General features: G+C 43.3%; 1 long non-coding RNA gene across 1 annotated transcript; it reads left to right on the top strand.

Annotated features, from left to right (window-relative positions):
* Positions 1-164: 164 nt before the first annotated feature.
* Positions 165-6,281, top strand: LOC110214216 (uncharacterized). The gene is made up of 2 exons (XR_013486356.1): positions 165-292; positions 1,129-6,281. It is a non-coding gene; the product is annotated as an uncharacterized LOC110214216 (long non-coding RNA).
* Positions 6,282-27,686: the final 21,405 nt, after the last annotated feature.

Raw genomic sequence — 27,686 nt, 5'->3', positions numbered from 1 at the left:
CTCCCCTCCCCTCCCCTCCCCTTTATGAAGTGCCTACTACGTGCTAAGCCCTCTACAAATATCTCTTTGGATCCCCCAACAACCCTGTCAGGTAGGTGCTATTATTGTCTCCATTTACAGTTGAGGAAACTGAGGCAGGCAGAGCTGAAGTGACATGCCTGGGGTGACACAACCGGCACATGTCAAGCCAGATTTGAACTCAAGAGTGACGCAGTGGAGATGAACGTCGGTACGCTGAATGTCTGCAAAAGCTTTGGACTGCTGGAAACTGAGGCCCAGAGAAATCACACAGGTAGTGAAGTGATGAGTCATTATTTGAACCCAGGCCCACGGACTCCAAATCCAGTGCTCCTAGTGGGGAGGGTATAACAGGCTAAAGGAATTGGTTTCAACAAGTTTAATTTCACAAATTTTGTTGCCTGATGTGCAGTAGTAAGGGATGCAGCACAGGCTTGGAGAGCCACCTGGTGGCTTGAGTAGGTATTGCATCCCAGCTAGTAACCAGCTGAAGAGGAGGGACCCATGGTGGGGGGGGGACAGGTATGCTTTCCATTTGGATTGCATTCTGTCTTTATCTTTGCTTGTTTAAATCCTTCTCTTCCTTTAAGATTCAGAAAAAGTCTTACCTCTTCCATGGAGCCTTCCCCAGGTGAAGATGTTGTTTTCCTCAGATTTTTCAAGAACACTTTGCCTGATAGCTCCTTTGCCCTTACGTAATTCTGCACTATATTCATTGGTTCATGAACTGTATATTCATTTATTTAATGAAGGAGAACAACCTATGACAGCCCAGTTAAGGTCCAAAGGTACCTGGGGATGCAGAATGGGGGGGGGCCCAACTAGCAGGTGTTCTGTTTCCTAACTGCCTACTAAATGGTAAATAAAGAAAAGGTCCTTTGGTACTGAGCTGGAACCTGGTGTTCATACAGAAATGTGCATCGTGTCCAAGTTGTTCTCCCTCTGCAGCGGGCTTGGCAGAGTTCAGATGAGGAAGGTGACGTGCAGTAAGCCTCTGAGTACGGGCAGAGGGCTCAGCCTTTATCTCCTCCACCCAGGTCGCTGGCCCATGAGTGCACAAGCCCAGCTGTTCCTTTTCTCTCTGCCGTGTCTCTTCTTTTCTACCCTCAGGTGAAGTATTGGACATGGAATGACCTTGTGAGATTCAAAAGGACTGTAGAGATCCAGTGATAGGAGTCCATGGCAGAGGCTGCTGTAGCAACCACAACCAATCCGGGTGAGGTACCAGCACAGCCCAGAAGAGCTGTCTGTGAGATCTGGCAGATCAGGGAATTGGCCAAAGATGTTGTGTCCTGCCAGAAAGAAACTGAGTGACTTCTGTCCATCAGCGAGGCCAAATTCAGGGGTGAACGTGGTGGGATGGATGTTTGTAGCTTCTGCTTTAAGTTTGAGGCCACTCCTACCAGGGACCAAGGCACTAGAAAAGAGAATAGTCTTCCCCCCAAGCCCCCGGTTGGGGAAATGTTTTTATACTTCTCTAAATGCAACTCCAGTCTTTCTCCTGAGCTCCAATCATGCATCACTAACTGCCGTTTTTACATCTGAAATTGGACGTTCCATTGGTATCTCAAACCCAGCGTGTCCAAAACAGGACTCACATTTTCTCCCAACAAACCCTCCCTTCTTCTCACCTTTCCTGTTGACTGTTGAGGACATCATCATCCTTCTTGTCATTCAGGCCTGCAACCTTGACTCACTCCCACATTTCCAACCCATTGCCACATCTTGTTGTTTCTACCCCCATGACATTCTCTTGTCTGTGTCCTCTTCTCTCTACCCCTATAGCTACAAGACCCTCATCACCTCATGCCTTGAATATTGAAATAGCCTTCTAAATTATCTCCCCTGCTTCCAATGTCTTCCCATTCCCATCCACCAAGCACTCAGTTGCCAAAGTGATTTTCCTAAAGTGTTGGTCTGACCATGTTATCCCTCTGCTAAAGGAGCTCCAGTACCTTTCTATTACCTTCAGGATCAAATGTAAACTCCTCTGTTTGTGATTTAAAGCTCTTTGTAACCTACTGCCTTTCTTTTTAAAAAAAAAATCTTACACTTTGCTCCCCTGTACACATTCTGTGATCCAGAAACACCGACCTGCTTGCATTTCCTCAAACGTGACCCTCCATCTCCATCTCTGCCTTTGCACTGGCTATCCACCATGCCAGAAATGCCTTGCCCCCTCACCTGGCTTCCTTAGCTCAAATATCACCTTCTCTAGAAGATCTTTCACATTATCACCATTTCTCCCTCCCCCCCCCACTACTGCCTTCATATAATTGTACGTATTTTATATACCTAGATATTTATATGCTCTCTCCCCCTGTGCTATGTCTTTCTTTATATACCCAACATAGCACAGTGCCAGGTACATAATACACACTTAATAAATGCCTGTGGACTAATAAACAGGAAGAGGAATAGCTCAAATGACTTTAGGAAGCTTGCATTGGGAATCTGGAAGTCCCTTCTTTCTGGGTCTCGCCTTTCCTGTCTCAGCTTCAGATCTTCATAACTAAGGGATTGTTAGGCACAGACAACTTAAGTCCCTTAAAGGCCCCTCTCTGTGTCTATATTTTCCCCAAGCTGGAGCCCTCAAGGTTAGGGTCCATGAAGACCTCTTTCCCTCAGCACTAACCCTTAACTAATTCTTCCATCCTTCATGTAGAAGGGAGCAAGCGAGGCTGCTTCTGCCCCAGTCACAAGACCATCCCTGACAGACGGTCATAGGCCAAGCCAACAAATCTTTCTCCCTTGAGTCAACCACCCTATCCTTCATGGAATTGTCAATGTCCTTTGTTAAATGTGGTCCTCAGAATTGAACACAAATCTCTAGATATGGTCTGACTAGGGTAAAGTCCAAAAAGATTACCAATCCCCTTATTTCAGACAAGTTAGACCTCTTAGAATGTAGCCTAAGATGATGTTAGATTCTTTTGGTGGCCACATCCTGTTCAACCTGGGTCCCCTAGAACACTCAGATCCTTTCCCCATCAACTAGTTACTAGTCTCATCTTCCCCTTCCTGACTTGAAAAGTTAATTTTCCTTAACGTGTCTTCTGCTTGATACATTCCACAGAGGTTAGTGTTGGTAGCAGTGGGCTGGAGAGCCTCTGTCCTTGCTGATAGGAGCTGGAATGAGCCTTCTGCCTTCTATTTTCCTGGAATGTTAATAAAGGTGCTGGTGCCCTGAAGAACTCCCCAGCTGGCAGGTAAGAGTCCAGAGAATGCATTTCAATAGTGGTTGGTTTGACTGACAACTGCTGTGTCCTTGGTGGCCCCTTGGTGTGACCAGCTTGTGTCTAGATCAACTATTCTAACACATGGCACCAACTCTTGAAGCCTGAAACCCAGACCTTGTTCCTTGCCAGCCCTAGCCTCAGACCTTGCATATTTTTGGTTTAGACCTTGTTTCTATCCCTGATGCCGTGTCCTACCCTGACCCTGGTTTTTTCCAGCTCATTGACTCGTCCATCTGGTTGCTGTCCCCCATTACCTTTCCCACCACTCTCTCTTCCCACCAATCCCCCATCAAGGGAGAGTCTAATCAGCACCATGGACTCAGCCCAGCCCCCCTCCTCCTCCCAGCCTACATCTGGCACAAGGGCTAGCTTTATAGTTCACCTCCATCAAATATCTTATTGGAAAGCAAGATAGAATAGTTGATAGAGGCAGGAATAATAATAGCTAATATTTAAATAGCACTTTAAGTTTTGCAAAGTGTTTTCACATATATTATCTCATTAAAAGTGTGCTATTCCAGCCTACCTGGGTGGAGGCAGGAGGACTACTTCCCCCTCACCTCACCCAGGGCCACCCAAAATCTGTCCTGGTACCCAAGAGCCTGGGGAGTAAGTGCCATGGGATGACCTCCTTCGACCTTCCTCTAGAACCAGACCCCTAGACTAAGTGTTGGAAGAAAATGCAGCCCTGGCCCTCTAGCACCCCTGGAGTGAGGGGGGACACTCAGCTCTTGCCCTTGGGAAGCCTGTGGTCTAAGGGAGGAAATGCAATCGCTGTCTTTTGGAGAGCCTCTAGTTTAAGAAGAAGTCAGGAATAGACGTCAGAGTGAGATTCAGGATCCAGCACAAATGAATAGATTATCAGCTTTTAAGTTCAGAGTGTGATACAGAGGAAAGTGTGGAGTATTTGGAGGCAGAAGACCCAGGTTTGAATCCTAGTTCTGCCGCTTACTTTTTGGGTGACCCTGAGGGATTTAACCTCCTTGGGGAGCCTCAGTTTTCTCATCTGTAAAATGGGGAGCCCCTTTCTAATTTGAGATGGGTGACCCTGTGATCCATCCCCTAGAGAAAGGGAGTTTAGAGCCTGACACAGTGGAGGAGTAAGACAGAAAATGTATATTGTCAGAACCCAAAGGAACCTTAGCGATCATTGATTCTAACGCCATCATTTCCCGGGAACCTGAGGCCTGATGCCCCATAGGATGGGGAAGTCAGTGATGGAGGCTGACTTCTTTCCCCACAGCAGGGCTCTTTTCTGAGATGCCCTTGACTTCTCTCCCTGCCTCCCATCTGGGCCTCAGGCCTTGGCAGCCAGGCTTTGATTTACATCCTGGACACCAGTTTATTTACAGTGCCTCCCCATCCTAGTTGCTAGCACAGCACCTCCCAACCCAGCAGCCCTTTGCATTCCCCCCCCCACCCTTTTGAATAAGTCATTTTCTCTCCTTTATGGGGCAATAAATTTTCATAAAGTATTTTCCCTGCAAGACCCAGAGCGCGGAGCCTCCCTCCCCCTGCGACATTTTGGGAATAATTCTTCGCCCGGCCCTCCTCTCATTAAGGCAACCACAAATCCACCTCTTTTTGTTTGGTGTGGTTGCAAAAGGAAACTAGGCCATGATTTTACTTCATTATTGAATAAAGTAACAAGTATTATTTAATTTTAATTTAAACCCCCGTCAAGAAAATGTCAGCGAACTTAATAATAACAGCTCATGTTTATAAAAGGCTTTAAGGATTGCAAAGAGCTTTACATTAATTATCCCATTTGGTCTTCACAACAACCCTCTGAAGTGGGCACCATTATCATCCTCATTTTAGAAATAAGGAAACTGAGGCTAAGAGGAGTTATATGACTTCCCAGGGGAAGGGTTAATCAGTAGTGTCAAACTCAAATAGAAATGGATTCCTGCTGCCTTCCTGTTGACTCTATAAAAACCATAAATAAACCATAAATTTATTGTATTTTTATTTATTTATTTAACAAAACATTTCCAGTTACATTTTAATTTGGTTCCGGCCCACTAGGGAGTTTTATGGGCCACAGGCAGCTTAGGCCTTGAGTTTGACACCTCTGTATTAAATGGCCCATTCAGGGCCACACAGCTAGGAAGGAGCTGAGGCAAGAAGTGAGGTTTTCCTCATTCCTACTCAGCGTTCTGGCCAGCTGCCTCCATTAGAACGGAGGAAGAAGGCTTGCGGTACAGTGGCAAGAGCCTCGTACGGGGGAGTCAAGAGACACGGGTTTGCATCCTGGCTGTGCTGCTGACGTGATGCTGTTGTCATTGTTTGTCCTTCGTTCTCTGAGAGGACCATGACATCAGGGAGGTGATGCTGTGGCTCACAAGTGAAGTGGATTTAAGTGAGGCAGGGCTGTGCAAGGTCACCAGCCTCACTTTCTCCTCCAGAGCCATCTGGGTCCAGTGGCAAGATACAGACCAGGAGGACTGGAGACGGCCCCCATGATGTGTTGTATGAGCTTAGAGAAGCCTCTATCTGAGTCTCGGTTTCCCCTGAAATAGGAGGAGGTTAGATAAATTTGGCATTTTCAAAATACGTTTGGTCAAAGCACACCTTCCGGCTTGAAATGCCTGACTAAACTTGGGCATGTTGGAGATAGCTTGCTGGTTCTTACGTTTTCAGTTGGAGCATTCACACCTCAGAAACGTGCAAACTGCAAATCAAGGCTTGCTTTATTGTTTTATTGGTGGACTAGACTCAAGAAAGCAATGGAGGAAATGTCGATAATGCGGATTAAATGCAGGTCTCTTGGGTCTAGACTCTAGGGTTGTTCCCTTAACACAAAATGTGCTGCAGCACATTGGGGAAGACTGTCTATTCAGTGTCCCATACACAGGAAGGCACCCCTGCTACAGGGTTAGGGGAGCACACTGGCCCCGGGGCCAGGAATCTGCCCATTTGTGAGCTATCAGATGAGAAGTGTTAGACTCACAGCTTAAAAGCCAAAGATGTTAATAAAAAATAAAATTATTTAATTGCTGAGGAAGTGATTAAGTTAATAAAGCCATTCTCTCCGTTTAGTGAACTCGATGAAAGTGTCCAATTAATTTAATTGGTGTGTGTGGGGTGTGTGTGTGTGTGTGTGTGTGTGTGTGTGTGTGTGTGTGTGTGTGTTTTAAATTGAGACTATTAACTTAGTATGAGGGCTGGGGGGGTCTTTAGTGAATTATTTATCTTTCCCATTCCAAACCCTTGTTTTTTCCAAGAGGAATCATGGAGGTAGCTTGCAGTACGGCATGGTAAGTAGACCCCAGAGTCAAGCAACCCGAGGTTCTGCTTCCAGCTCAGCCACTGTCCTGCTGTGTCACAGTGGTTGAGTTAATCCCTCCCTCTGGGCCTCAGTTTCTCCAGCTGTAAAATGAAGCGATCTCCCAGGTCCCTTCCAGGTCTGATGTTCTGCAGCTCTGTATTTAAGGCTGAGGGACAGGAATTACAAGGTCACCTTGTGGCTCCTGTCCATTCCTTGGCCTTTAAGCAGTGCCAGCCTGAGTGTTCTTGCCCTGCTGTTCCTTGTATGACCTTACAAGAAGACAGATTCAGAGCTATAGCCCAGGGATGGTCATGCGGCATTGCTGTTGCACAGGCTTCAGGCTGCTTCCTCCTCTTCCTCCACCTCTCCTTCTTCCTCCTGAGCCATGAGGCACTGTTAATTGGCCTTTTCTTCAGACCCTCCTCTTCGTGACATTCTAGTACCATGAGCAGGGTCCTAAAGTAGGAATGTTGCTGAGGCAGGCATCTGACCTCGAGTACAGGTGTGGGAAAGAAGGAGCTCAGCTCTCTCCTCCTCTGTAGCCCCATGAAGCCCACTTTCAATTCCAGGATGGCATAAAAAGAGATCTTATAATACCAGAATGCCAGAATCCCTGGGAGGGACTTGGAATGTAGAACATTGACTGTCAGGGCCTGTACAAGAAGGAGCCTTCGAACCCAGAGGAGGGCTACGGCATAATGTAAACAACACGGGTACATAGGTCTGGGTTTGAGTCCTTGCTTGGCTACTTTTGGGTAAGTCCTATCGCTCTCCTAGGCCTCAGTTTTGTCATCAGTGAAATTAGGGTGACCTACACTATTGTCTTGTAGAAAGTAAGGAGAGAGTTGGAAGCAGCCTGCCCTTGACTCTATTCAAGCTTAGAAGCAACCTCTTATTCAAAGTGTTTCCATGAGCCCCACCTTCTACCTAAGCAGCTAAGTGGTGGAGTTGATAGAGTGCTGGGGCCTGGAGTTGCAAAAACCTGAGTTCAGATCTGGCCTCAGACACTTACTAGCTATGTGATCTTGGGCAAGTCACTTTACTTTGGTGTGCTCAGTTTCCTTGTCTATAAAATGGGAATTATAATGGTGCCATTATCACAGGACCATTGTGAGGATTAAATGAAATAATAAATGTATATAATATAGCTTTATTATATAAGCGCTTGGCACATAGTAGGTACTTAATATAATGCTTGTTCTCCCACCCCGCTTTCTTGCATTCCCCCCAGTTGCTATTGTCCCCCACCCATCGAAATTCCTTTTTATTTACTTATGTGTTTTACGTGTTCTTTGCTCTAGGAAGGATGTGGTAGAATGGGTCCCATACTGGACCTGTAATCAAAAAAGAACTCAGTTTAAATCCTGCCTCGGACACTGGCTATGTGACTTCAGGCCAGTCATTTCCCCTTCCTCAGCCTCAGTTTCCTCATCTGTAAAATGGGAATAATTATAGCATCCACCACAGCAGGATGTTGTGCTCAAATGGAGTGACATGCAAAGAGCTTTATAAATCTTAAAGGGCTAACTATTGTTGTTATTATTAATTATCTTTGAGAATAAGGACTGTTGTTTTTGTATTCCCAGCACATAATGTCGTGTCTTACACACAGTAGGCACTTAATAAATGCTTGTTGTACTGAATTGAATCCAGTCCTACCATTTCATTTTATCAGGGAGGGAGAAAACTGAAGCCTGGAAAAAAGAAATGACTTGGCCAGGGTTAAACAGTAAAGTCAATGTCAGACTCCTCTTGACTGATGCCTGCTTTGGGACGTGAGCTTTGGGTCAGGCAGAGGCCAGCAGATGGGAGGCTGAATGATGAGCATCTGGAGAGAGCCACAGCTGCAGCCCTGCCAGCCCCAGAATTCAGGCCCAGGCCACAGTGACAGGACTGGGCCTTTCACGGCATCCCTAGCTCTGCTTTTCTTATTCCCTCAAAGAGGGGGTGTGGGGTACAAGTGAGGACAGGGAAGGAGGGAGGCTATGTGGGCCCCTCCCCAGAAAAAACCTGGCTCCTGAATCTGACACTATCACGATCCCAGAGGGCGGCTGAATCCTTCACACCCCCTCCTTTCTAGATTCATGCCTTGGTCTCCCACGTAGCCCCGCAGCCCCCTTTCAGGGGGCTGCTGGAGAAAGCTTCTGGTTTAAATATAGAAGCTGAGACCAGCTGTAGTGTGGCTCACTCTCCCTCCCCTGACAAATGATGCTGCTCCCTCCTCGCTGGTTATTTTAAACCAAGAAGACCTCTTCCCATTTTATCTAACCTTCTGTCTCTGGGCAGAACCAAATTTAGAACAACTCCAGACCAAGAAGACACACCTTTTTGATATGGAGACATGGCCCTTGCCTCCAAGGAGCCCCTGGTCCAAGGGCAGACACAGCCTCTGACCTTGGGGAGCCCCTGGTCTGAGGGGGACACAGCCTCTGCCTTCAGGGAGCCCCTGGTCTGAGGGGGACACAGCTTCTGTCTTCAGGGAGCCCCTAGTCTGACAGGGACACAGCTTCTGCCTTCAGGGAGCCCCTGGTCTGAGGGGGACACAACCCCTGCTGGGATATGAGACCAGCTTTTCTGACTCCAAATCCAGGATTTTTTTCCTGGACCCCTTATTTTTGAGGTCATTATAAAAGGAAGGTAGTGAGTGGGGGGGGGATCTTCGCATTACCTTTCTCTCATCCACACCTTATTTCTCACTTAACAACAGGCCCCTGTGGTTTGGCTCCTGCTGGCAGATTTACACAGATGGGAGTTTCTAAAAAGCCCATTATAATCTCAGACTGTCAGAGCTAGAAGAGACCTTAGAACACAGAATAAAGACTATCAGCCCTGGAAGGGACTTCACAATTCACCTTCTCCAACCCCCACATTTTAAAGATGGTCCAAAAAGAGAGGATGTGATTTCTTCAAGGTCACTTGGTGAGACATTGATTCGAGGCAGGACACAAACCCAGGCGTTTCAAAGCTCCCATCCTGGTACTATGCCATGATGCTGCCTGCCAGCATTGTTAAAAAAAACAGGCTGATGGTACCTCGAGCCTGTAAGGATGGAGGAGGAGGTCTCTGGATAGGGCAAGGACGAAAGGGGGTGCCCAGAAGCTTCCATCCCCAGACTGACTTGTTGGAAAACTAACAAGGGCAAAGAGATTTTTTAACCCCCTATGGGCTTGGCTTTCTCTAAGAAGGCGCCTGGGTCTGTGGTTTTCTGAACCACCTAAAGTTCTACCCCTAGGGATGGCTTAATATACTTTCCTACAGTACACTGCTTATACTTTCCTACAGCAGTAACATTAGGTTTTTAATTACAAAGGGCAGTTGGGTGCCAATATCCCAGTTCTGGGACAGGGTGACCCTAGCTATTGATCAAGGCTGTGAGGGAATGTCCCAAATCCACAAGCATGTGTGGCGAGGACTGATGATTCCTCCTGAAGACAATTGCCAGTTGTGTGACCCCGGGCTTCATCTTTCTTAGCCCTCAGTTTCTTGAAGAGATAAAATCCTAGCACTTCTTCCCTCACCCACTTACTGTGAGGAAAGTGTTTTGTAAACCCTGAAGTAGTTAAGAAATGGGAGCTATTATTTTCATTTGACACCTCAAAGATCTCTCCTTTTCATTTCCATCTTGCTAGTGCCTAACACATGTTTGAATTAAATTGGGCAAGAGACATTGCTAGGTGGTTTGGAAGATACCTGGAGGAGATTATCTAGTTGGAGATAAGGAAACATGAAACAATTAGAGACCAACACAAGATGATTTATAATTTCTGGGTCACACGCTACTTTGCTGTGAGTTCAGAGCAGTGAGAAATCCTCGTAGGCTGGAGTATTTGAGGAAGTCTTCGAGGAAGACAGAGGATGGAAGCTAAGCCTCAAAGAAGAATGAGACTGGGACAAGTGGAAAAGAGGAAAGAGGTCATTCCAGGTGGATGAACAGCATAAACAAGCCATGGAATTGGAAACTAGAAAGCTATGCTTATTTGTATGTAGAGGGGGGTGCTGGAGAGTAGCTTGACCGTATGGGGGGCTCATGAACAATAGAATGAGAAAGCTTCCCCTCCACCCTAATCCCTCTGGGTTGTCTCTAGAGCCCTGAGGAGAGAAGCAACATCCAACCTGCTAGCGTTAGTGGAGGTTGGGAAGTAAGTCCAGTAATTGTGCTACACATAGAAAACATTTCATCTTATAAATCAGAGGTGCAGAGCCAAAAAAGACCGCCCAGGTCACCTAGTCCATTTTCCTCATTTTACAAAAAAGAAAATTAAAACCTATGGAGGTTAAGTGATTGGCTTGAGGTTATCTAGGTAGTATCAGAGGCAAGATTTGAATCCAGCTCCTCTGATTCCAGAACCAGCTGTTTTTCCATATGGCCTCTCTCTGTAACCTGTTGAAGTGAATTAAATAGAATTGTCTTCTCAGCCAGCCTTGACAGTGATCTTAATTTTTTTTGAACTTTTGTTCATAACTTCTATCTCAAAACTCTCCATTGACAAGCATTAAACTTACTAGACTGTATTAAAGTCAAGTTTTATTAAAATTATTATTATTATTAAATTTTATTGTTAAAATTTATTAAACTTACTATATGCCAGGAACTCTGCTAAGCACCAGGGATACAAAGAAAGATAAAAAACATGGTCCCAACCCTCAAGGAACATTCTAATGTGCAAACAGTTTGTCTGGGCAAGGCATCTTGTAGGATCTGATTCTTGAGCGAAGCCAAGGGAGCTAGGAAACTGAGGAGAGGAAGGATAGCATTGCAAACATGGGTGGGGAGGAACTATTGCAAATGCACAGTCAGGAGTTGGAAGCATCCTATAGGAGGAAAATAGTGATGAGGCCAACGTAGTTTTATCTCAGAGTGTGTGGAGGTAAGCCAAATGTGAGAAGACTGGAAAAGGAAGAAGAGACCAAGTGGTTGTGTGTGGCTCTAAAGGCCAAGCAGAGAATTTTCTGTCATTGTTTAGTCATTTCAGTTGTGTCTGACTCTACTCCATTTAGAGTTTTCTTGGTGAAGGTACGGGAGCAGTTTGCCATTTCCTTCTCTAACTCATTTTACAGATTGAGGTTAAGCGAGGGTTAAGTGACTTGCCCAGGGTCACACAGCTGGTAAGTGTCTGAGGCCGGATTTGAACTCAGGTCCTTCTGACTCCAGTGCCAGTACTCTATCCATTGTTTCACCTAGCTGCCCAAAGAGAATTTTATACTTGATGCTGAAGGCAATAGGGAGCTATTGGAGTCAATTGTGTGTGTGTGTGTGTGTGTGTGTGTGTGTGTGTGTGAGAGAGAGAGAGAGAGAGAGAGAGAGAGAGAGAGAGAGAGAGAGAGAGAGAGAGACAGAGACAGAGACAGAGACAGAGACAGAGAGAGAGAGAGGGAGGGAGGGAGGGAGAGAGAGAGATGGTCAGTCCCGTCCTTTGGGAAATCATTTCAACAGCTGAATGGAGAATGGATTGTAGTGGGGAAAGATATGAGGCAGAGAGACCAACCAGCAGGTGTTTGCAATAATCTAGGTATAAGGTAATGAGGGCCTATACAAAGGTGTGACTCTGTCAGTGGAGAGAAGGGAGTGTATAGAAGAGATGTTAGTGAAGGTTAAATTTATGACCTTTGACCATCCACTGGACCCGTGCAGTGAGAGTGAGTAAAGAGTTGAGAGTGGGAGTCAGGTGGTGCCTTTGACAGTAACCAAATTGGGAAGAGGAGAGAAGGTTCAGAGGGACAAGTTCAGTTTTGAACATGGTGAGTTATAAGTGCCTGTGGAACATCTAATTTGAGAGTAGACTGGAGCTCAGCTGAGAAACTGAAGGCTGGATGTATAGATCTGGAAATCTGCAAAGAAATGGTAGTTAAACTCGTGGGAAATGATGAGCTCACCAAGCCAGACAGTACAGAGGGAAAAGAGAAGAGGGCCCAGGAAAGAGATTTGGAGGATATCTCCAGTTCGTGAGTGTGACCTGGATCATGGTCCATTAAAGGAGACTGAAGAATGCTCAGACAGGCAGGAGGAGGACCAGGAGAGGAAAAAGAGAGTATCCGGGGGAGAGAGAGATTGTTACTGTCAAATACTACAGAGAATCAGCTGCTGGTATATGTATCCCATCTCACTTACTGGTTTAGGAGCTTCCTGATAACAATGACAGGGTTCTATTTATCATTTCTGCATATTTAGGGGCTCAAGAGGTACTTGATGGTTAAATTCATAAACTATAACTTGAAACATGTTTTTCTAATAGTGGCGCAAGCTGGCTTTGTCCATCCATGTCCTCCACTCCAGATGTAAATTGGGTAAGATGTGATAGGAAGCTGAATTATTTTGGAGGCATGAGGAGAAAGAGAGAGGCAGGGGAGGGGGAGGCAGGGGAGAGAGAGAGACAGAGAGAGAGAGAGAGAGACAGAGACACAGAAACAGAGAGACAGAGACAGAGATACACAGAGAGGGACAGAGACAGAGAGATGAGAAAAAGACAGAGACACACAGAGACACAGAGAGAGAGAGAGAGACAGAGACAGAGAGACAAAGAGAGAGACAGAAAGAGAGAGATAGAGAATACTGTCTATGTAGCAGCTCGATTCTGAGGGTAGTAATGCAGGGTAGTAGAAATACACAAAGGGATTTAGACCTCTTCTGCTTTAAAATGAATTTGTATTTTATCAATCTATATAGATTTGAAATGTATGAGATACATTATTTATTGAGGCTACAGATGTTGTTTGCTTATTGATTATACTGAGTCACTTAGTGACATGACCACTGTTTTTCTGACACTTTCAGAGATTAACACTCTGGTTGAAGTCACGAAAGTTCTTGGAACAAGAATTAACACAAATAAATACCATAGCCCAAACACAAATGATTAAAGAGCACAAACAACCAGTTCTTAAAAGAAGCATCACAAACAACTTAGTATTCATCAAATCATTGGCAAATTGAAACAACTCTGAGCTTTCACATCTCATCTAGCAGACTGCCAAAGACGACCAAAGATGAAAATAGTCAACATTGGGCTGAAGGAAGACAGGCACAGTGATACATTATTTTTATGTTTGTTTTGTCATGAGGCAGTCGGGTTAAGTGACTTACTCAGGTTCACACAGCGAAGTATCTGAAGCCATATTTGGCCCTCCTCACTTCAGGGCCCATGCTCTAGCAACTGCATCATCTAGCTGCTCCCACAGTAATACATTGTTGGTGGAGTTGAGAATTGGTTCAACCATCTTGGAAAATAATTTGGAATTATGTTGGGGGAAAAGTGACTAAAATGTCTGTACTCCTTGACTCAAAGATTCTAGTGCTAGGTCTAGCATAGAGACTAACTGGGCACTGTTCTAATGAGACCACAGGGACCGGTAACCAAAGTCAATCCTAGTTCTTTACCTCCCGTATCCATTTGCCATGGGCTCATTGTTCTGGGGTAGCTTGATTCCACAGACATTCTCATATCGTTGTCTTTTCACTCCAACTTTGGCCACTCAGGGAAAGCTGCTACTTATAGGGTTGCTAATTACAGAGCTAGTTAGTTATGAACTCAAAGTATAGAGTTTTTTCCCTCTGGAGGGAATGTAAGAAAAGTACCCAATTTACAAACATGAATCAGATATAGAACAGGTAGTTTACTAAGAATCATAGAAACATTAGAACAGAATACAGCAACTTATTACTATTAGTGTGATCAGTTGGAAAGATAATACCCAAGCCCCACTGGGACAGAAATCTTTTTGTGTTTCTTTTGCAAGCCTGCTAAGTAGCCCCTTCACGTCTCACCTCTGCAGAGCACAGTGGCCTCTCTCTATTGACTTTTCCCTTTGGCCAGCTTAATTCTGCTGGTGCTGCAGCTGCACCTGCAATCCACTGCCCAGATAGACAATGCAGCCATTGCCTTGGTCACCTCCTAAGGCCTTATGATCTTTAGAAACTTACAAGGTCATCGGAATTGTCCCTCTCAAGGTCGCTTGCTCAGTTACCATTTGGGTGAGGAAACATAAGACGAGAGGTTGCCTCAGAACAGGCACAGGCTTACCTGAGTAGGACATGGATGAATGGATAGATAGGTAACAGATGGATGGATAAATAGATGGATGGATAGGTGGGCAGATGGACAGATCAATAGATAGTAGATATTAGACCTAGAGTCAAGAAGACCTGAGTTCAAATATATCCCACATAACAAATCACTTAACTATCATCTGCCTCAGTTTCCTTAATTGTAAAATGCGGCTTATAATAGCACCTACCTCCCAGGATTGTTGTGAGAATCAACTGAGAGAATAATTGTAAAGCATTAAGCATGGTGGTTGGCACTTAGTGAAAGCTATGTAAATGCTAACTATTCTATTATTATTAGATAGATAAATGGATAGAAAGGGTTAGAGCATTTATTAAGTGTTTACTATGTGCTGGGTACTGTGCTAAGCACTGTTGAGACATACTGAATTTGCAGTGTACTGAAAACCCCACATCCTTTTCAGAAAGCTTTCCAGCCACACTTCTCCCTTCTGGTGCTTATAAAGGTGTTTTTTTTTTTTAAAAGTACAGGACTTTATGTTTTTCCCTGTTAAATTTCATAAGATTCAGCACATCTTTCTAGTCTAGGCTATCAAGATATTTCTGGATCCTATCTCAATCACTCCATATGTTAGCAATCTCTCCCAGCTTTGTGTTATCTGTAAATTGGATAAACATGTCATTGACGCCTTCATCCCAGCAGTTGATTAAAAAATATTGAAAAGCACAGGGCCAAGGACCCTGCTGCACTTCTGATGCTCTTTCTTAAAGGTCTCCTTCTAAGATAACATGGGGCATTCAGGGCTACCATTTAGGTCTGGGCATTGTTCTGAAGCTACTTCACCGAAATCTCATGACTTACATCTCTCCCTATTGTCAGGAAAGGGTCAAGAGACTTTGTCAAATGCTGTGCTGAAAACCAGGTGTATTGTATCTATCTATGACTATATCTAGATGGATCGACCAGCCTAGGAAGCTATCCAAACAAGAAATCAGGCTAGCCCTTCATGGCCTGCCTCTGATGAAGCCATGTGGCACTCAGTAATTACCCCTTTCCTTTCCTTTCTAGCCAGCTCTTTAGTAATACACTGTAGAATTTTCTAAGGTGTCTGAGTCAAATTCACTGTCTAAAGTTTGAAGATGCTATCCCCTTTTTTGAAAATTGGTACATTTGTCCTAGGCTTGTGGCATTTAGGATGTCCAGGGGTTTTCCAAAATAATTCCAAGGACTCTTAATCATATTTTACAAATTCCTTCATAATAACAATGATAACAGCATGTATTTCTATAGTGCTTCAAAGTCTGCAAAATGCTTCGTGAATGTCATCTTATTAAATCTTCAACAACAACCCTGGGAAGTAGGTGTTATTATCATTATTTTGCAGATGAGGAAACTGAGGCTAAGTGATTTGCCCAGGGTCACACACTTAATAAGTGTCTAAAGCCAGATTTGAACTCAGGTCTCCCTGACTCCAGGACTATCCTTCTCTCCATTGTACCACCTCTCTGCCTCATTACCCTAGGATGTAGTTTGTCTGGGCCTGGTGATTTGAACTCGAATCAGCTGAGTTTTTGCCATCCCCTCACATTTCTCACATTTCCACTCCTAGCTGGAAAATAATTTTCCCCGGTAGAGAAAACAGAAGCCAGATGAAATTTGAAAAGTACTTCTGTCTTTCAGTTGTGTAATTCATCTGCTAAAGGAACAGTTCATAACATTATTAGGATTGGAGATTCAGAATTGGAAAGTATCTTAGAGATCATCTAATCCAACTGTCCCATTTTACAGATAAGGAGGCTGAGAGAGATTAAATCACTTGCTAAGGATCACAGAGATAATGCATCAGAACTCTGATTCAAGTTCAAGTTTTCTGACTTGAAATATTGTGCTCTATCTACTGGACTGCACTGAACATCCCTCCTCCTTTTTTCCCTCTTGCCTCAAATTTTGCTAAACAAGCAAACAAACAAACAAAACCTTGTTTTGTAGTCTTTAGAGTTCATGGGTAGCCTTGTACTAGTCTAGGTGATAGCTACCTGATCCATTTTGCATAGGACTGATGCCACTCTTGAGTTGATCCTCCATGGTCTGCTTTTCCTTGCATCCTGTGGATGTGTTTGTATTTATGTGTAGGTATAGGGTGGTAGTTAAACTATGGGAAATTTGTTTAAACTTTTAAGTTTTAACAAAAGGATTGAAGTGGAAGACAATATTTCTAGAGGCATGACAGATTTTAAAAAAAATTCTTGTCCTTTAAATTTGCATTTAGGGATCAACACAATTTTGAGGTTAAGAAAACTAGGATCCCTCAGTCCTACTTAGCCCTCAGTGATGTTTCACTTTGGAAGGGTAGTTCCTGAAAGGTTTCTGAAGGGGTACAAGTTGGCAATCAGGAGTTATATGGAAGTTACAAGGACTTTCTAACCCTAAATCTGACTAAGGCTTGGGATGAGGATGAGTCTGCATCCTCCTAGCTGTAGGCTATGACGTTCATAGATTTAAATCAACGTCACTTCCAAATTGACTGACTCTGTGTTCTAATAGACCTGGCCCCCTGAAGGTGAAGATTCTCATTCTGGAGAGCAAAGGCTTGCCAAAGCAAAGGCTATGGGAACTGATAGATCCCCCTCTCTTTATGGGTAGACAAGCAGGTGAGGGTTTTTTGAGTTTGATACAGGATGTGTGAAATGTCTGCCTTCCTAGGAACCTAAGTCTTAGGACTCTAAGATAAAAATGAGAGGGAGAGCCCACTTTCCTTCTAATGGGAAATGAGGCAGTAGCTCAGTTAAGGTCTCCTAATGAAGTCAGAAGCTTGAGACAGAAGCTCTGCAAGAACATGCCCAGAAAAGCAACAACTAGCAGTGATTATGAGATCTGTGCCTAGCAACGACCAGAAGACCATTAGAGCACCACCAGCAGATGCAACAGGCCACACAAGATCAGCAGAATGAAAGTCCAAGGGGAGCATGAAAGCATTCCCGGAAGACTTCAGTGGCCCTGCAGTGTTGGAGGTATATGTTGACACATTCCATCTGCACACCCTTTTATGTATGTCCTTTCATGTGTCATCTAGATGTGTCCAATCTTCCCAACTGACAGGTTATTTAATTATGGAGAGTTTGCCCCCAGATTTGTGGGTGGAAAATGTTCTACTGCTACTTTCCTTACTATACTATTTCATTAAATGAACTTGTTTTGAACTATATAATCTGTCCCCTGGCTTAGCAAAAGCAAACAGTGTGGGCTGGTGGGCTATGGTTTTTGAGTGGGTTTAGACCCCTCAAACTATCTTAAACCTGGGATAACTTTCTGGATTCTTCAAGTGAGAGAAAGTGGATCTCCAAGTGTACCATCTACATTTATTTGTTTTCATTAAGTCTAAGTTGGTCAATTTCCTGTGCCTCCATTTTAGTATCTTAAGGCAACTACCCCCTTTCCTCCTCCTTGGGATTGTTTGCCTTTTTGTCTTCAGAATTTCACTCCTTAGTATTTCTTATCCTTTCTGGACTGCCTCATTTTGTAGAATTTTTTAGTCCATGAGGTTATACCTATCCTTTCTCTAAATACTTTGAAGTATGTTCTCCTAAAACCTAGGTTACATGACTGACTCAATCTGTATTTCTTTGTCTTCTTTATCATATTTCTAAGATGGTATGGTCACTTTCCGCAAAGCTTTGAATCATTTTTATTTCAGCAACTAGCCCCTCCTTGTTGGCTTGAGTTTGGTCCAGAATAGCAGTTCCCTTCATCCCTTTCTCCACCTTTTGAAGGATGAAATTATCATTAAGGCAGGTCAAGAAATTATTAGCTATTCCGCTTTTGGCAGAGAGAGAACTCCAGCAGATGTCCAGATAATTGAAGTCCCCCGTCACCACTCTATCATGCATCTGTGCCAGACTTGTGATCTGTTTCCTGAATTCCTCATCTGTTTCCTTTTTCTTCTCTTTTTTTTTTCTGTCCAAGTGGTTGGTAATATATTCTGATGACAACATTGATCCTGTTCTTGCCTGCATTCATCTTTGCCCAGATGCCATCCACCATGCCTTTCACTCTCCTGGGTTTCCTTACATAAATATATTTTCTTAATATACTCATATTCTCTGTGCACTTTTTACTTATGCTTTTTCTTTTGAATAAGATATATCTTCACAGAGCCATTTTCCAACCTTGGGTTTCATTTCACCAAGGTTCAGTGATACCCACAAGGTCAAATTTGGCTCTTGGCATTAGGATTTCTAGCTCATCTTACTTGTTACTTATACTTTCTGCATTCTATATAGAGATATCTGAAGTCATAGGTTTTATTATTGGCTTCTTTCCAGGATCTTGTCTGCTGTGACTTCTTGTGTTTCTGAGGCCATCATTCCTCCATTGTAGCTACTTTCCAAGGTAAATATAGCTTGGTAAATATACATACATGCTTTTCTCTCTTTCTCTTCCTTTTATTTTCTTTTTAAAATATAATTTTTGAAATTTTTGTATCACCTTCATTTTCTCCCCTTCCCCACTCAGATAGCCATTCCTAATGACAAAGAATTAAAAAAAAAAAGATGCAGAATAAAAGTAATTCAGCTTGCAAAGCTAAGCAATATCAACCAAGCATAGTCCCCCATCCTACCCCTGTGACGCACTCTTTCCAAACAAGGGAGGGAAGTACATTGTCATCTTTGCTGCATGGCTGTGCTTGGTCATTATAATTACACAATATTGAATTTCTCTTTTTGTTACTGTTGCTGCTGTTCTTTCCATTTACACTGTTGTGGTCATTGTTTTTCTGCTTCTTCTATGCTTCTCTGTAATCTTCACAGTTACAGTTCTTCCTCAGACACTTATTGACTGTGTGCTCCTGGGCAAATCATGAAGTTTCTCTATACGTCAGTTTCTTCATCTGTAAAATGGGAATATAATAACACCTACCTCCCAGAGTCGTGGTGAGGATCAAATAAACTATTTGTAAAGCACTTTGTAAACATCTATCAGTGCTAGCTTTTGTAGCACGGCATTATTCCATTATATTAATGTGCCACAGTTTGAGCTATCCGCCTCAGAGAGGGGTATGTTTTTCCAATTCTGTACTATTACAAAAAGTGTTACAAAAATCATTTTTGCGTATGGAAGAATTTTCTTTCTCTCTTTGACCTTTTTGGGATACTACCTAGCAGTGGGATTTCTGAGCCAAGGGATATGGAGATTTTAGTAATTTTGTAGCATAATTTCAAATTGCTTTTCGGAATAATTGGATGAATTTATAGTTCCACCAACAGTGTATTAGTGTGCCTGTCTTTCTACAATCCCTTCAACATTGATTATTTCCATCTGTCACCTTTGCCAATGTTCCCTTTCAGTTTAAAGTCTTTTAAGTTAGATTTGCAGGATTCAAGGCAAAATAAGTTTTTATGAGCCCTAGGTAAGTGCACTCCATTCTTGGTCGCAAGGCCATCATTCCACTATTTTAAATTGTTCCAAAACCTGTTCTCAGATACTATCCTTTAACCAGTTGGTCACTTCACAAACTACTTCAATTTCTGAAGCTTTCTCCTTCCATGAGCAGTGGTGATGAAAATACCATGTGTTATTAAAGTCTTATCCAAGATTTCTTACCCAGTATTTCATAATCCTTTGTAGTGCTTTCTAGATTCCCCCTAGATACTGTCAGCATCATGTATTCCCACATGAGATTCCAGAAATGAGTAGCAGTCATAAGATTTGACAAATTTGGGGATGGGTGGTTCTCTTTCACATCCTGAGAAGACAGCTCACCTCCCTATTGTTAATATATTAGCCCTTGGCTCGGTATGACCCACAACTACTGCTTTTCTCTCTGTTATTGTTGTTCCATTATTTCAGCAGTGTCTGACTTTGTGACCCCATTTGGGGTTTTCTTGGCAAAGATACTGGAATGGTTTTCCATTTCCTTCTCAAGCTCATTTTACAGATGAGGAAACGGAGGCAAACAGCATTAAGTGACTTGTCTAAAGTCACTTAGTGAGTATATGAGGCCAGATTTGAACTCAGGAAGATGAGGCTTCCTGACACCAGACCTGGTACTCTGTGCCACCTAGCTGACCTAAAATACCTGTAGTAGCAAGGAGCAAATGACGTAATGTTTGTAAATTTTGAGGGAAGACATAAATGTCAGTTACCATCGTAATTATCACTACAACAGACAGCTTACATGTTTCATTAATATTCATGCAGTTATCAAAAGATCCAGGGGAACACCCCTAGAATATGGATGACCCTCTCTGGAGGATTTGTGGAAGAATGTGGTTAAGAATCACACAGGAGTAGAAGGAAGAGATGGGTTGTGATCTGCAATATTGGAGGGAGTATCCCCATTAATGAAGTTGTAGATACATCTGTGGGATGGCCATGTCTCTGACCAGGGAAGATGCCTTTGAAAATTACATATGAGACCAGGGAGTTTTGAAAAGAAAGGATAATGTGGTTGGTGCCACTCAGAATCCTGTCCTTTATTTTTGCCACATCTTATCTCATGTGGTTTGAGATATTGTTTTCATTTTCCCTTGTTATTCAATTTTTTGATTGTGGGGGTTGTTCAGAGAACCCCTGATCCCTTGAATCCTTCCCTAGCTCACTTGAAGATTACATATTGGGCAGGCAATAGACATGTGGAAATGTCATGGTTTTGCCCCTTTCAGATTCAGAGTAATTGAATTTGTGCCTTGAAAAGAAAATGGGGTGTGGTGTGTTGCACATCTATCCAGAGTGGACAATATTCACAGATTACAAAGGGTAAAAAACACCTGGGAATAGAAGAGTCATAGCTTGTAAAGGAAGTATAAATAAGTGTGTAGACATCATTGCTCTCAGAGGTATGAAGAAGTTTCTCCATCTACTTCATGGAATCTAAAGGAGCTGACCATTGGCAAGCTAAAAGATTGGTCACATCCTTGCTGGCCTTTGAAAAGCAAGCTAGCCAGCTCCCCAGACAGACTCTTGAAGGAAGGTGCCACCAGCAGTGGTGATGAGAGCCACTTATGGAGGAAGAGCCCAGCTCTTGATGAATCCCTCTTCATCTTTTCCCTTGTATGTGTTCCTAGTACCATTGATGGGAGGGCGATTTTCCTCTCTCCCTCTGACATAGCATTAGAATTTTGTGGTGGAACCCCCCACCCAGTAGAGATCTAAGAAGACCCAGCTGTTGAGTCAGACTGAGCTTAGGAGAAGAGCAGTAGCAGGTGTCTCTCAGAGATATGTACTCTTCAGAATGGCACAAAGAAGGGGGGAATATCATAAGGACACCACCAGAAGAGAAAAGACATGGAAGCATTGTAGTACTACTGGAGGCCTGAGTTGCCTTGGCCAATATGAGTGCCTTTCTGTTTGTGAATTCTGTGTCTAGCCACTCTTCCAAATGATACTATGTATTTGTGAGATGATACACCTCAAGTTTATGGGGGAAATGTATCTAACTATGTCATTTCAATAAATGCCTCTCTGAGCTTATTGTGTCCTCTGGCTAGCTATTGGAGACACATACATTTGTAGGGGCTCATGAGCTATAATTTTAGTAGTTCAGATCCACAGAATGCCTTGAACCTGGGGGTTCAACTTGAGTGTAATTTGTAGGCAATAGCCCCAGACTAGGGTGCTGCATCACAATAGAGGTATCAGGAGTTTTGTCACTATGCCTGACTCGAGACTTTATGAAGTTTCATTCTTCCAGGCCCTGGGCTGACTTTGCTTTATCTGTTATAGTAGCTAGCAATGGCTGCCAATTCCTGAACACTTAGCAATATTTCATAGACCCAGACACCAAGAAACATCACTTTCTGGGGCGGTTGAAAGACAAAGGATTTAATGCATGGTGTCCTGCTTCTCTAGATGGACTGTGGGTCTGGGGCCAGGCCAGGTACTAGGTAATGGTAGATTTACAACCTTCCATCAAGGGGTGTTTGTTAACAAATACTAGCTTGAACTGGCTCAAAAATTGCTGATTGTTAAATTTTCAACATGAGCAGTTACACCTCAGAAATCACAATAAATCAGGGCTTGATGTATTGTTTTGTTGGCTGTCTAGACTTAAGGAAGTAATGGGGAAAATGTTAATAACATATTAAATTTAAAAGTCTCTCATGCATACTTCAGAGACCCTTGTTAAACATTTACCAGCAGACTGCTGATTCCATCCCTGGAGGAAAGGAGAGATTGTTGAGAAGTGAGGTTGTTTTCTTGGAGCCATGGGAATTGGAATTGTTTGCCATTGATCTATTCTCATAGATCAGTGTTTTAACTAAACTGTTTTTATTCATACCATATGAGGTTTTATATATATATACATATATATACACATATAAATATGATTGTTTTAAAAGAGGGGAGATTCAGTGGATGGGGCTCATGAACATTATTGTGAGTGGTTTTGAACCCAAAGCTGGGAAGATTCTTGGGGCTAGCAGTAATGAACCCAGTTAACACACTGAAATATCAAAATATTGAAGCATTAGAGCTGCAAGGGATTTTAGAGACCTTCTCACCCTATTCCCACCCTACCCGTTTTACAAATGGGCTAACTGAGGCCCCTAGCTACTGGGAGGATTCAAGGATTGACTATAGGTATGTGAGTGTGTGTGTGGAGAAGCAGGGGGCTTGGACAGAGATTGCCAGGAAAGTGCCATTTTCTGCCTTCTCTAGTTTACAGTAGTGTGTTCATTAGGCCAATTTCATTTGCTTGGTAATCATGCAACCCAATTAACTTGGTTTCATTCTCCCAGCCCAGGGTGCTCCTCCTCCCCCCAACAGAAGTCTACCTTTGCTGTAGGCAAAAACAAAGTAAGACAAAAGAAACACTCAATGTGCATCCCCTCCCCTGGAGTGATGGATCAATAACTTCTCCCTATATTTATCATGGGACTCTGCTAAGAGCTTCCAGGGTCTTTAAATTAAATCATCTATTACATCTCGCCCTTTCTCTTTCGACCAAGATCACCCTGGGCGTCAGGGGTATAGATAAGGCTAGAACCCAGGCCTCCTGATTCCCAGGTCAAGTTTTTTTTCACTACATTGATTTGGAAAAATAGAATGTGGGAAGAGATGTTTAGAATATGGGTTGTTCAAACAGAGATCACAAACTATGTCACTGGAGGGGGCCTTAGAGACTCTACATTCCAACAATCTTATTATTAGGCTGCTAAGCGGTACAGGATAGAGTGACTCAGGAAGACCAGAGTTTGAATCCTGCCTCAGATGCTAACACTGGGATCTCAGTTCCCTCATCTGTAAAAGGGAGATAAGAATAGAACCATCACTATGAGATTTTTGTGAGGATAAACTGAGATAACATATAGAAGCTACTTTGCAAACCTTAAAGTGCTGTATGTGTTATTATTATTATTATTGTTAAGAAAACTGAGGCTGGAGAAGGAAAAAAATGACTCAGTCAGGGTCACCCACTGTCAATGGTAAAGTCACACTTGAACCCGGGGCTTCTAACTCCTAGGCCTGGGCACTTTCCTCTTCAACCAACTTTAAGGATGGCTCAGTGTTATGGGGCTGGCCACAACAGCATTTGAGCACATTAATAATTTTTATTTTGTTTTTACTGCTATTGTAGATTGGTTTTTTTTTTTTAAATTAATTATGCTTTGCCACTCAGAAACCTGAAGCCTTGCTAAGGATACAATTTTTTTTTAATTGAAAAAGTCCATCATCAGTGAATTAACACATTGTTAATTCAGAAGTTCCTGACTCCAGGGTTTATTTCCTATCAGCAAAGGACTTCTGGGCCCCTGATGAATCCTCCTGGAGTTATCAGCTTGAAAACAGCTTAGGTTTCCATTGCTTCTCATATATTTCATGTAACTGAGAAGTACAGAAATTGCCAAGCTTGGCAGAACCAGATCCAGTTATTGACTGACCCCCATGGCCGGGGAATGTAAAAGATTAGACCTCAGAACAGAACATCCAGCTCCCAGCATTGTTTCTGACATTCTAGAACAGCCTCGAATGTCTCCTGATTTTCTAAGGAAAATTTTCCTGGGATTAGAGTTGGAAGACCTTGGTTTGAGTATCTGCCAATTATTAGCTGGATGGCCTCCCAGCTGTAATATTCTATGATTTGGGGAATACTGGAGTGGAGTCCACCCCACTGTAAGTGGTGGAAGCCAGAAGTCAGCCTTCCACCTGCAACCCAATCCCTGGGAACACAGAAACCAGATGGCTCCTGCCTCCATTCTGGCCCTGGCAAGGCTGCCATCCTTCACCCAGGTCTATGGGATAAAGGCCGCCATCTGGGAAGGGTCCAGAGACTGGTGCTGACTATTAGGGAACACTTCTCACACTATCCCTATTGTTCTGGGGGAGATTAACCCACTACTGACTCCCAGACGTTTTTCTTTATTATCATCTCTGATGTGGGCAGTGTAGAAACTGAAGAGAGAGCTGGGTTCTGACACTGAATCACAGAATCTCATACAGATTATCAGAGAGGCAAGGTCCATCAGAGCTCCATCTGGCCCAGCTCACCCCTGAGCAAGAGTGCCTACTAGACTGGGGATCTGCATCTTATTTTTGTACCCTGGACACATTGAACTGTCTGGGGAAGCCTCTAGATCCCGTCTCCAAATAATGCTTTGAAATGCATAAAATAAAACACATAAAATTACAGAGGAAACAAATTATATTGAAGTAATTAGCAAGATTTTTTTTAAAAAAAAGAAAAGAAAAGAGCTCTTGGATGCTAGAATAAGGATTGCTGAGGAATGGTTTGGTGACCTGCATTTGAAAAGGGAGACCCTCCAGAGGTAGCTCATTTCACTTTTTAAATAGCACAGCTCTAATTTTGGGAAGAAGATTTTTCTTAAATCAACCCTAAATCTCATTATCTGTGATTTCCACCATGGGACAGAGACAGCATGGTGTGGTAGATAGACTTGGAACCACAAACACCTGGATTTGAATCCTGACTCATACATTTACTAGCACTGTGACCCCGTGCCAGTCTTTTCTTTTACTTCTCTGGTTCTCAGTTTCCTCAACTCTGCAATGGGAGGGTTGGACTCAATGACTTCTAAGGTCCCATCCAGCTTTAAGTCTGTGGTCCTATAAACTTGGATTTGTGTCCCAGCTCAGCTATTCCTTGACTGTGCAAACTTGGAGAACTCCCACTAGTCTGAGTCCTGGTTTCCTCTTCTTTAAAAAGAGGGGGGTTGAATTAAATTCTTTTTTTTTTTGGATTAAATTCTTTCTAAGATCTCTCTTCCAGCTATAAATTATCTGACCCCTGAACTTGAAGCTAGTATGGCAGGATGGGTACTTACACTCTGTGAATGATGACTCCTAGGCTGTTGTCTATTTCACTCCCATCTTACCTGTTCAACATTAAAAAAAATGCAGAGCAGGTAGGACAGAATGCCTATTCATTTCAAATCTTGTGCTCAAATACAATGATCTAAGACAGTTCCAAAGGACTCATGATGGAAAATGCTATCCACATCCAGAGAAAGAACTATGGAATCTGAATGCAGATCGAAGCATACTATTTGCTCTCTCTGTCTCTTTTTTCTTTCCTGTGGCTTTTCCCTTTCATTCTGATTCTTCTTTCACAACATGACTAATGTGGAAATATGTTTAATGTGATTGTTCAAGTAGAGCCTATATCAGGTTGCTTGCCATCTTGGGGAAGGGGGAGGGGAGGGAGAAAAAAATTTGGAACTCAAAATCTTATCAAAAACTAAAACAAAAATAAAACAAACAAGCCCCTCCCCACACACACCAAATCTTGTGCTCAGAGCAAGGGGGAGGCAAGGGCGGAGAAAAACCTGAGGAAAAAAATGCACTACTGGGGGTGAATAAGAGAGCCACGGAAACAACAGTGCAAGGTGAGATGAGATAAGGGTCGAAACAGAGGGATAGTTATAGGATTCTGGAAGGATCTAAGGAAGGAGAGATCACTTCTAGCTGGAGGAATCAGAGAAGGCTACTTGGAGGAGGTGGCAGTACAGTTGCACTTTCAATCTAATTCAACAAACAATTATCAAGCACTTACTGCATACGTGACTCTGTGCCTGGCACTGGAGAAACTGTGTAGGGAAAACAAACAAACAAAAAATAAACCACCCCCTACCACATTCTGCTGCACATTAAATACGTCAGACCCGACTGAATTCCTTCCCTCCCTCATTTTTCTGTAGATTGAACACCAAAAACTGACCCGACTACCTCTACCCTGCTCAGGCTGGTTATCCAAAAGCACAAGGCATTTGTTAGTTAGCTAGGGGTTACCCCACAAATGTTGCACCCTACAGAGTCAGTGTATCTCATTGGTCTCTTCAGATACCACCGTTTGCTTCAGATGGGCTGTGTAGTATGAGCAGACCTGAAAAACAAAGCTGTAAGAGACAGATCCTCACCCCAGGAGGCCGCAACTGCAGCCCGAGCAATGTCCAGTCAGTTGCTAAGCGTTGTCAATTCTACCTTGTTCCTATCCCTTCTCTTTGGTCACATAGGCACTTTCCAAGTTCAGGCCCTCGTTACCTCTCGCCCAAATGGTCGAACCAACAACAGCTAACCTCTACAAAGAGCTTTAAGGTTTACAAATCACTTGACATATGTTTTCCTCTGTCACTCCCCTGCTCATTCACTTTTAGTGGCTCCCTATTGCCAATGGGATGAAACACAGATTCCTTAGCCTGGCATTTGAAGTCCTTTGCAGTCTGGCAACCACAGGGCTTTTCAGCCATTACCCTTCACGTATTCCAGTCAAAATGGCCCACGCCGTCCAACTGTCCATCCCTCTATCCACTATGCTTAGCTGCCTCAGTTTCCTATGTACTTCACCATCTAGCTGCCCCACATATTCTAGTCAAAACGGCCTATTAACTATTCCCCAAGAATGATACTCCATTTCCATCCTCTGACCTTGACACAAGGTCATAATGCACTCCTCATTTCCACCTCTCTGAAGCTTTGTCTTCCTTCAAAGCTCCTTCCTTTTCAGGAGCCACCTCCTCCATGAAGCCCTCCCTGATCCCCACTCCTTTTTAAATTGTCCTCCTGCAAACTTCTTTGTGTATGAGTTGTATCCCTCCGGTAGACTATAAACTCCTTGAGGGCAGGAACTATGTCATTTTTGTCTTTGTGTCCCCAATGCCTGAGCACATTTATGGGTCAGGGTGGGATTCAGGCTTGAGA

The sequence above is a fragment of the Phascolarctos cinereus genome, unplaced genomic scaffold (assembly GCF_003287225.1).
Source record: "Phascolarctos cinereus isolate Bilbo 61053 unplaced genomic scaffold, phaCin_HiC Scaffold_4;HRSCAF=312, whole genome shotgun sequence".
NCBI classification, from domain to species: domain Eukaryota; kingdom Metazoa; phylum Chordata; class Mammalia; order Diprotodontia; family Phascolarctidae; genus Phascolarctos; species Phascolarctos cinereus.
The sequence above is the reverse complement of the archived record's forward strand: the minus strand, read 5'-3'. Positions and strand labels throughout refer to the sequence as shown.